Genomic DNA, 10,631 nt, shown 5'->3' with positions numbered 1-10,631 from the left:
TCAATCAATGTGATTCACCATATTAATAACTTAAAGGATAAAAACCATATGATGATCATCTCAATAAATGCAGGAAAATGTTTTGACAAAATTCAACACCCATTTATGATAAAAACTCTCCAGAAAGTGGGCATAGAGGGAACCTACCTTAACATAATAAAGGTCATATATGACAAACCCACAGCAAACATTATTCTCAATGGTAAAAAACTGAAAGCATTTCCTCTAAGACCTGGAGCAGGACAAGGATGTCCACTCTCGCCACTATTATCCAACATAGCTTTGGAAGTCCTAGCCATGACAGTCAGAGAAGAAAAAGAAATAAAGGAATCCAAATTGGAAAAGAAGAAGTAAAACTGTCACCGTTTGCAGATGACATGATACTATACATAGAGAATCCTAAAGATGCCACCAGAAAACTACTAGAGCTAATCAATGAATTTGGTAAAGTTACAGGATACAAAATTAATACACAGAAATCTCTTGCATTCCTATACACTAACAATGAAAGATCAGAAAGAAAAATCAAGGAAACACTCCCATTTACCATTGCAACAGAAAAATAAAATACCTAGGAATAAACCTACCTAAGGAGGCAAAAGACCTGTACTCAGAAAACTATAAAATACTGATGAAATAAATCAAAGATGACATAAACAGATGGAGAGATATACCTACCATGTTCTTGGACTGGAAGAATCAATGTTGTGAAAATGACTGTACTACCCAAAGCAACCTACAGATTCAATGCAAGCCATATCAAATTGCCAATGGCATTTTTCACAGAACTAGAACAAAAAATTTCACAATTTGTATGGAAACACAAAAGACCCCGAATAGCCAAAGCAATCTTGAGAAAGAAAAACGGAGCTAGAGGAATCAGGCTCCCTGACTTCAGACTATACTACAAAGCTACAGTAATCAAGACAGTATGATACTGGCACAAAAACAGAAATATAGATCAATGGAACAGGATAGAAAGTCCAGAGATAAACCCACACACCTATGGTCACCTAGTCTATGACAAAGGAGGCAAAAATATATAATGGAGAAAAGACAGCCTCTTCAATAAGTGGTGCTGGGAAAACTGGACAGCTACATGTAAAAGAATGAAATTAGAGCACTCCTTAACACCATACACAAAAATAAACTCAAAATGGATTAAAGACCTAAATGTAAGACCAGACACTATAAAACTCTTAGGGGAAACATAGGCAGAACACTCTATTTATTTATTTATTTATTTTTGGCTGCATTGGGTCTTCATTGCTATGTGCGGGCTTTCTCTAGTTGCGTTGAGCGGGGGCTGCTCTTCATTGTGGTGCGCGGGCTTCTCATTGCAGTGGCTTCTCTTATTGTGGAGCACAGGCTCTAGGCACACGGGCTTCAGTAGTTGTGACAGCTGGGCTCAGTAGTTGTGGCTTGCAGGTTCAGTAGTTGTGGCTTGCAGGCTCTAGAGTGCAGGCTCAGTAGTGTGGCACACAGGCTTAGTTGCTCTGCGGCATGTGAGATCTTCCCGGACCAGGGCTCAAACTCATGTTCCCTGCATTGGTGGGTTCTTAACCACTGCACCACCAGGTAAGTCCCCAGAACACTCTTTGACATAAACCACAGCAACATTTTTTTTGACCCACCTCCTAGAGTAATGAAAATTAAAACAAAAATAAACAAATGGGACCTAATTAAACTTAAAAACTTTTGCACAGCAAAGGAGACCATAAACAAGATGAAAAGACAACCCTCAGAATGGGAGAAAATATTTGCAGATGAAGTAACTGACAACGGATTAATCTCCAAAATATACAGGCAGCTCATACAGCTCAATATCAAAAAAACAAACAACCCAATCAAAAAGTGAGCAGAAGACCTAAATAAACATTTCTCCAAAGAAGACATACAGATGGCCAAGAAGCACACGAAAAGCTGCTCAACATCACTAATTATTAGAGAAATGCAAATCAAAACTTCAATGAGGTGCCACGTCACACCAGTTAGAATGGGCATCATCAGAAAATCTACAAACAGATTCTGGAGAGGGTGTGGAGAAAAGGGAACCCTCATATGCTGTTGGTGGGAATGTAACTTGGTACAGCCACTATGCCGAACAGTATGGAGGTTCCTTAAAAAACTAAAAATAGAACTACCATATGACCCAGTAATCCCACTACTGGGCATATACCCTGAGAAAACCATAATTCAAAAAGACACATGCACCCCAATGTCCATAGCAGCACTATTTACAATAGCCAGGACATGGAAGCAACCTAAATGTCCATCGACGAATGGATAAAGAAGTTGTGGTACATATATACAATGGAATATTACTCAGCCATAAAAAGGAACAAAATTGGGTCATTTGTGGAGATGTGGTTGGACCTAGAGAGTGTCATACAGAGTGAAGTAAGTCAGAAAGAGAAAAGCAAATATCGTATAATAACGCATATATGTGGAATTTAGAAAAATGGTATAGATGATCTTAGTTGCAAAGCAGAAATAGAGACACAGACGTAGAGAACAAATGTATGGATACCAAGGGGGAAAGGGGTGGGGTGGGAGGAATTGGGAGACTGGGATTGGCACACATACATTATTGATACTATGTATAAGATGGACAACTGATGGGAACATGCTGTACAGCACAGGAAACTCACCTAGTGCACTGTGGCAACCTAAATGGGAGGGAAGTCCAAAAGGGAAGGGATGTCTGTATGTGTATGGCTGACTCATTTTGTTGTGCAGTGGAGGCTAACAAAACATTGTAAAGAAACCATACTCCAATAAAAATTAATTTAAAAAAAAAAAGTAAGAGATTCTGATTCTCGAGGTGTGGGTTAGAGCCCAGGAATCTGAATTTCTTTGTGTTTCTCCAAGTGATTTTTGGCTGCGTCAGGTCTTTAGTTGTGGCACATGGGAATCTTTCATTGAGGCACGCGGGCTTCTCTCTAGTTGTGGAATGTGGGTTTTATCTCTCTAGTTGTGGCGCACAGGCTCCAGAGTGCATGGGTTCTGTGGCACACAGTCTCTCTAGTTGAGGTGCCTGAGCTCAGTAGTTGTGGCACGTGGACTTAGTTGCCCTGTGGCATGTGGGATCTCAGTTCCCTGACCAGGGATCGAATCCACATCTCCTGCACTGGAAGGCAGATTCTTTACCACTGGACCACCAGGGAAGTCCCGTGATTTCTAATAGAACAACTGAACCCACGGTCACAAAGGTCTCCCAGCTCTAACACTCTACGGTCCCACGAAGTTTTTTTGACTCAAGACTTTGGGAAAAAGAAGAGAAGGAACAAAGAAGAGAAAATAAGGCAACCAAAAGGAAGACACAATAATGGAAGCATAAATAATGATTACCAAGCTATATGGCTCTATACAGTTTGCAGTGCCCCTTCACACATGTATCCCATGTGACATGCACAGCAATCCTGGGGTGTAGGCAGGTCAGGTATTATCAGTATCCCATTTTACAGATGGGGGCACTGAGGTTCAGAGAGACTAAGTCCTTGGAATGACTTACCCAGTTTGTAAATGGCAGAGCTGGGATTACAGTCCTGGGCTGTCTGACCCCACAGCCAATGCTTTTTCTGCCATTGGGGACATGAAATGTTTTCCTTACTGTGATCATCACAGATTGTGTTTATAGTTTAATGGTACCGAATAGCTTTTCATAGAAAAAAAGGGAGACAGAAAGCATAACAATAACTGACATTTAATAAGGGCTTACTCTGTTCCAGGTCCTGTGCTAAGCACTTTTCATGCAGTATCACTGTTAATCCTAAAATAAGCCAATCAAGTAGGTACTATTTTCACCCCCATTTTATAGATGATAAAACTGAGGCTCAGAGAGGTTAAATAACTACCCCACATGGATAAAAGTTGGTAGTGGGATTGAACCCAAGTCTTCTATCTGAAGAAAAGAAGCAGACAACGAGAAAGGAAGCGGGAAGAAAGTGACAGAGCAATGGGTGTGTTCTGATCTCCAGTTTCTCAAAGCTGTCATCATCCCACACAGCAAGGGCTCCCAGGGACCTTTCAGAAGGAAGGCTCAACCCACTGCCCAGCCCAGCACTGCCGGGCTGCCGGCCAGCCTCTCTCCCTCCCACAGTATATTTCCTTTGCCTACATTGATAGGTATCCAGTTTCACCAAAGGCTCCAAGCTCCTGGATCTGGTTTTAATCAGGAACTAGAGCTGAGCCCTAGAGCAGTTGCCTGGCAGTCCTCGGTGAGGCCCCGATGGAGGCCAGCCACCTTCTCTTCCCCAGAGCTTCCTGGAGAAAGGTGCTTGATTTCTGGAGCCTCCTCCTTGGGTGGTGGCCCTGTGGATGCACCGTTCAAGGCTTCTTCCTTTGGGGAATATCTCCAGAGGCTGGGTGAGGGGAGATAGACAGAAGATGCACGGATCAGGTCAACAGTCTTTTGCGACCAAAGTGCAGGGCTCATGTTCCCCTGTAATTGACTTGGGCAGCCACAGCTAGGAGAGAGGCTGTGGCAGCAAGGAGGACAATTCTGTTCTCTTCCCATCCACTGAACAGATCCCGCCTGTGCATCCCTCCTGCCAGCCAGGAAGGGGAGCTCAGACCCACTCCATGTCCTCGTGGAGCCTGTCTTCAGCCAGATGAGGAGACACAGATGAGGAATCACAACTGTTCAATTGTAAGATCATGACTGAGGCAGAAGTCATAATTCTGAGGGCTTATGGGGAACTCATGGCTCATCCCAGCCAGTTCATGGAGGAGTAGGCATTCGAACAAGGACATGAAGAATGAGGAGGGGTTTTCCAGGCAGTCTTGAAGCACTGGGGAAAGGAAAGCGTGGTCAACTTTGTAAAGCCCAGCAGTAGTCCACATGGCCACCTTTGTGTGAATTAGAAAAAGGAACACCCTCTGGGAAAATACGGAAGGCACCCCATCCTCCCTTGCACAGTGTACAAACTGTGTAACTGTTCTAGCGGCCCTGGGACCGTGGCAGCTAACTTTTGTCTGCCCTTCACATTTTCCTTTTCCATTCTAGTTACAGAACCCTTATTTCTTTCTTTCTTTCTTTCTTTTTTTTTTTAGGTTATAAGAAAAATTTAATGCAATTATTCAGCCAAAGACACCATTTTCAAAAGTGAACACAGAGGCCATGAGTTCAACTTCTAAGAATGGTGAAGGAGCAGGTAATTTTAAACAATAAACACCCTGAAAATGACTAAAAAATGATACAAAATATTTTAAAATCTAGAACCCTTATTTCTTATTTAATTTTTTAATTTATTTATTTTTGGTTGCATTGGGTCTTCATTGCTGTGTGCAGGCTTTCTCTAGTTGCGATGAGCGGGGGCTACTCTCTGTTGCGGTGTGTGGATTTCCCATTGCAGTGGCTTCTCTTGCTACAGAATACGGGCTGTAGGGTGCACGGGCTTCGGTAGTTGCAGCACACGGGCTCAGTAGTTGTGGCTCGCAGGCTCTAGAGCACAGGCTCCGTAGTTGTGGCGCACGGGCTTCCTTGCTCTGCGGCATGTGCGATTTTCCCAGACCAGGGCTCGAACTCGTGTCCCCTGCCTTGGCAGGCAGATTCTTAACCACTGAGCCACCAGGGAAGTCCCTAGAACCCTTATTTCTTGAAATGAAGTGATTCTATGTGGTAACTGCAGGGCTAAAAACTAACCCTTAACCCCTACTAGGGGTTAGCTTGATTCAGTCACAGCCAGTCAGAATACTACACGTTTGTGGCCCTGGTGATTGGATCTGGGAAGGGCATATGATCGGAGCTGGGCCAATCAGAACCCTCTTTGGGAAGGAAGCTCGAGCGTTTGGGGAAGAAGAGCCGTTTGCTGCCTCTCAGTATTAAATAGTTAAGCCTAGAGTTATCCAAGCTACTGATCGTTACTTTTGAGGAAATGCTACCTGAAAATGAAGTCAACACAGAAAAAATGCAGAGCTGAGAAATTGAGAGGAAGAGATAGAATTCTGGTATTGTTTAAACTCCATGATTTGTTTCTAGAACATTCTAGTTACAAGAACCAATAATTTCCCTTTTTTGTTTAATCTAGTCTGAGTTTTTACGCCTGGAATCAAAAGAACTAACCATTATGGAAAGAATTGCTGGGATTCAAGCCAACAGACACAGAGCCTTCAGTGCTTTGAAAAACCAAACCAAGAAAATTTTGGCTGGGCCTCAGTGGCTTCTAAATCAAGAGCTGAAGATGAGAACATGGACGAGGGGAAGGACTAGACTCTATTCAAGCCTCTCCCAGGTGGCATCTCCCTGTGTGCTCACTACGGCCTGGGGAGCCAAGTGGGACCGCTGGGACGTGGATTTGCCACTCAAGCCCTGATCCGGATGAGCCCTCTGTAGAGGAGCTGGTGTCTGAGCTCTGGGCCCCAGCAGTCTGGGGAGGACCAGCAGAGGATGGCTGCCTGCTGAGAGGCAGGAAGGATATCTTTGCTGAGCTCCTAGGAAATCTGATAGGACTTATTTCATGTAATACAATCCATTCTTGTGTCCCCGGGCTTTTGCATATGCTGATCCCTCAGCCTGGGACACCCTCCACACTTTGTCCATCTGGCAAATTTCTAGTTTGCCTTCAGAATTTAGCTCAGAGAGTATCTCTTCCAAAAAACTTCTGTGACAGTTTGAAAACATGGCCACAATGGGGGTTTTTTTGTTTGTTTTTTTGCTTCTCCTCCCATCAAGAGGTAGATTCTACAACCCCATCCTTTGAATCTGGTTGGTCTTTTTTTTTTTTTTTTTTTTTAAATAAATGTATTTATTTATTTATTTATGGCTATGTTGGGTCTTCATTGCTGTGCGCGGGCTTTCTCTAGTTGCGGTGAGTGGGAATTACTCTCTGTTGTGGTGCGTGGGCTTCTCATTGTGGTGGTTTCTCTTGTGGCGGAGCACGGGCTCTAGGTGCGTGGGCTTCAGTAGTTGTAGCACACAGGCTCAGTAGTTGTGGCTGGCAGGCTCTAGAGCACAGGCTCAGTAGTTGTTGCACACAGGCTTAGTTGCTCCATGGCATGTGGGATCTTCCCAGACCAGGGTTCAAACCCATGTCCCCTACATTGGCAGATGGATTCTTAACCACTGTGCCACCAGGGAGGTCCCTCTGGTTGGTTTTATGACTGCTTGACTCATAGAGCATGTTGGAAGAAATACTGCATGTCTTCTGAGGCTAAGTCGTAAAAGGCCATGCAGCTTCTGCTTTATTCACTGGGAACACTCAATCTTGAACCCCTGAGACACCATGTAAAAAGTCCGACTACCTTGAGACCACCATTCTGGAGAGGCCACAAGTAGGCACTTTGGTCGACAGTCCCAGCTGAGCTCATTCTTCAGCCAGCCCAGCCCAGACACCCAATCTTCAAGTCACCTCCAGCCATTAGAGTCACCCCCACTGAGGCCCCAGGCATCATAGAGCAGGGAAGACACAGCCCCACAGTGCCCTGTCCAAATTCCTGATCTACAGAATCTGCAAACACACATGGTTGTTTTGTGCCACTAAGTTTTGGGGTGGTTTGTTTTGGAGCAAGAGATAACTGGAACACCACCCTTGACTCCTCTGGGCAAACTTCAATGCTTCTTCCCTTATTGTTTTTTTCAGAGTTCCTCGTGCATCACTCCAACAGAACCCTGGCCTACTGGGCTGTAGTTGTCTCATTACATGCCTGTCTCTTCTGCTCAACTACGAAGTCCTGGGGAGACAGGAGACCAGGGTCTGTATCTCCTTCATCTCCATATTTCCATGCCCAGGAGCTGCACTTATCAGACACTAGCAGATGAGAGAGAGAGAGAGAGAGAGAATGAGGATGGCTTGGGGAAGCCCTCGGCAGGTCCAGCTGTTACAGGCAACAAGGGAAGTCTAGCCAGGTGAGCAGCCGCAGGATCCCGTGGGAGCTGACACAGCAGAGGTAGCACTCTAGGCGGGAGGCCACAGTGAGACCCACAGCAAGGATGACCTGAAATTAAGCCACTGAGGTAAGTGGCAGCCTCAGGCTCCTTCCATTGGTACCAGCCATTGACAGAATCAGTCTCAGAGGCTGGAGAGGGGCTGAGCCCACGATGAGGGTGAAGTGGCCTCCGTCACACAGAAAGGAGAGCTCTGGGGCCAGGAGCCAGGGAGACTCATTTGAGAAACAAAGGTTACAACCAGCCCTGTTCAATAATAGATCTGGTTGCTTATTTAGATCATCATGATCTGGGGGGGGGGGGGGAGGGGGCAGGTATCAGGGAGCTGAGCAGAGCCCCAGGTGTGCTAACAGAAGTTCATCTGCCAGAGAACCCACTTAGCCCTGCCTTTGAGCCGTAGGAGGCTCAAGCTGAGAGAGCGTTTTCATTTCTTTTTCTTAGGAAAATTGTTCAGAATTTACTTGGGAACACAGTCCTGGAAATGTTAATAGCAGGGAAAGTTAACCCAACCTGCACTCGCTGCCTTGAGTTAGGAGGAGAGATGGCATGCCAAGTGAATCTGGATCTGGATTTCAGGGTAGAAGGATTCAGGATGCAGAGCCCAGCTCCCAGGCCTGCCCATGGGACGTTTTGGCATAGCCCGAGGCTTCTGGAGAGAGGGCAGAGTTCTTGTTTGAGCCTCAAGCAACCTGTGAGGTTTCAGAACAAGGATACTAAAGAGGAGAAAGAAGGGGATTCATATTTGTTGAGACATATGTGCCAGAAGCATTACAGTCGTTGGCAAACGATCCTCATCATAACCTTTTAGACGTGTATTTGTGGTCCCACCTTACAGCCAAGAAAACTGAGATTCAGAGAGCTTCAGCGAGGAATTGCTGCAGTCTGATTTGGGATCCCCTAAGGGACAAGGGAGGAAGCACAGAAGGGCACAGACCCCTGGGCAGATGTCTCTGTGACCCCCTTGTTGGCCTCGGAGTTCCTGTCTGCACAGAGAGAGGGCTGGACTCGTGATTCCACCCCGATCTCAGTTGAATCCCGCCTCTACCACTCACAAGCAGTGCGACCTTGGGCAAGTCGCTTACACTTCTTGTGCCTCTGCTTTCTCGTCACAGAGTTCAACAAGAGTTAATTTTCAAAGAGAAGAGGGGGCCCCCTCCCTTCTTCCACTGCCCTTCTTTATGGAGTATTGAATATAGAACGTGGCATCAGTCAAGGGCAGAGCCCAAGAGTACAGGGACCCACACCATCCTCCCCGTGGGCGTCTGGGGCTTTGGCCGTGGCAGACAGTGTGCGCTGTTCCCTGGGAAAGGTAAGAGCCCCACGTCGGAGCAGCCGCCCTCCACGGAGGTGGTAAGCCCTGTGCTCTGACAGGCAGGCGCCGCTCTGGGCTGTGAGCTGAGGCCTTCCGGCAGGCAGTTCTCTAAGTGGCTACAGATGTGGTGTGAGATCATCAGCAGGCCAGCTGCTGACGAGAGGAAAAGATCCTCCAGCTCTCAGGCCTCCACTCAGGGCTGCGCTTCCACCTCTGAGGGATGGGGCAGTGAAAGGAGGGATGGGAAGAAGACACTTGTGAAAAAGACCCACAGAAAAACTGCTGTGCTGTCTAGGGGTGGGCTGTGTAATCACAGGAGGTTTGGGGGGAGATTTTGCTGGCACGTTTTTTCCAGGATGTTTTCCAATGAAAAAATTTAACAGCCTTGCCCTTTCTGATGTACTAAATATGAATATCAGGCAGGCATCTTATTCCAAATAGGCAATATGGTACAAAATTGAAAAGTACCAGGGGGAACTTAATACAAACTAGGTCTCCCTCCCAAGTCCCCAACTCCTAGAGGCCATACCATTACTACTTCTTATGTGGCCTCTGGGAGATACGGTCTCCTTCCCAAGTCCCCAGCTCCTAGAGGCCATACCATTACTACTTCTTATGTGGCCTCTGGGAGATACGGTCTCCCTCCCAAGTCCCCAGATCCTAGAGGCCATACCGTTACTACTTCTTATGTGGCCTCTGGGAGATACTCTGCATTTTATAAGCATGTACTCATGCTCATGACTGTTACACTAGCCCACAGGTCCACGCCTTGCTCTCCCCTGCTCTTCTTTGTACCCGAAGAGGCTGCCCCTCACAGGCTACTGTTTCCAAGGTACTGGGTCAGCTGGCTTCAGGTTGAGCACAGGTCAAGGGGAGGCACCCGGCAGGAGATAAAAGGCAGAAGGGGAAGAAAAAAGGTTCTCTCTTCCCCCTCCTCTCTGCCTTGGGTGGTTTCTCGGCAGCAGCTGCGTCTCCTCCATGGATGGGCGACAGGTCTTCCAGGATTCCAGACCCACTGAGACTCCAGCCTCTCAGCCCCAAGGACAGCCTCATTCATTTGTCCCTCCAGTGGACAGGTCCAGCAGCTTCCTTGAGCCGCTAGTTTCTGAGGTGCCTTGCCTTCCCCTATTTGATTTCTCAGCTCTTGCCTCACGTGTCTAATCAATTTCCTGAATTAAATTCTCTCTGTCTAAAACACCTTGGGTGGTTTCTGTTTTTCTAACTGGACAGACTGATTTCCTCATTTTTTAAAACTCTTGTGCAGCTGAATACTCATGGGTTCACATAAATATTTCTCCTTTTTTCACCTAAATTTTGACATGTTATATATGGTTCTGCATCTTCCCCACCCCCCCTTTTTATTGTTTACTGATATGCCTTGTAGGATTGTTGTTGGGTTTTTAAAATATATATATATATAAACCTATATAG

At 46.1% G+C, this 10,631-nt stretch overlaps 1 long non-coding RNA gene across 1 annotated transcript; it reads left to right on the top strand.

Moving 5' to 3' along the window:
- The first annotated feature begins 2,111 nt into the window (after positions 1–2,111).
- Positions 2,112–6,732, top strand: LOC309626719. The gene is made up of 2 exons (XR_014243370.1): positions 2,112–4,651; positions 5,056–6,732. It is a non-coding gene; the product is annotated as an uncharacterized lncRNA (long non-coding RNA).
- Positions 6,733–10,631: the final 3,899 nt, after the last annotated feature.

Source organism: Balaenoptera borealis, assembly GCF_965194805.1.
Source record: "Balaenoptera borealis genome assembly, chromosome: 3".
Lineage (NCBI taxonomy): Eukaryota > Metazoa > Chordata > Mammalia > Artiodactyla > Balaenopteridae > Balaenoptera > Balaenoptera borealis.
The sequence above is the reverse complement of the archived record's forward strand: the minus strand, read 5'-3'. Positions and strand labels throughout refer to the sequence as shown.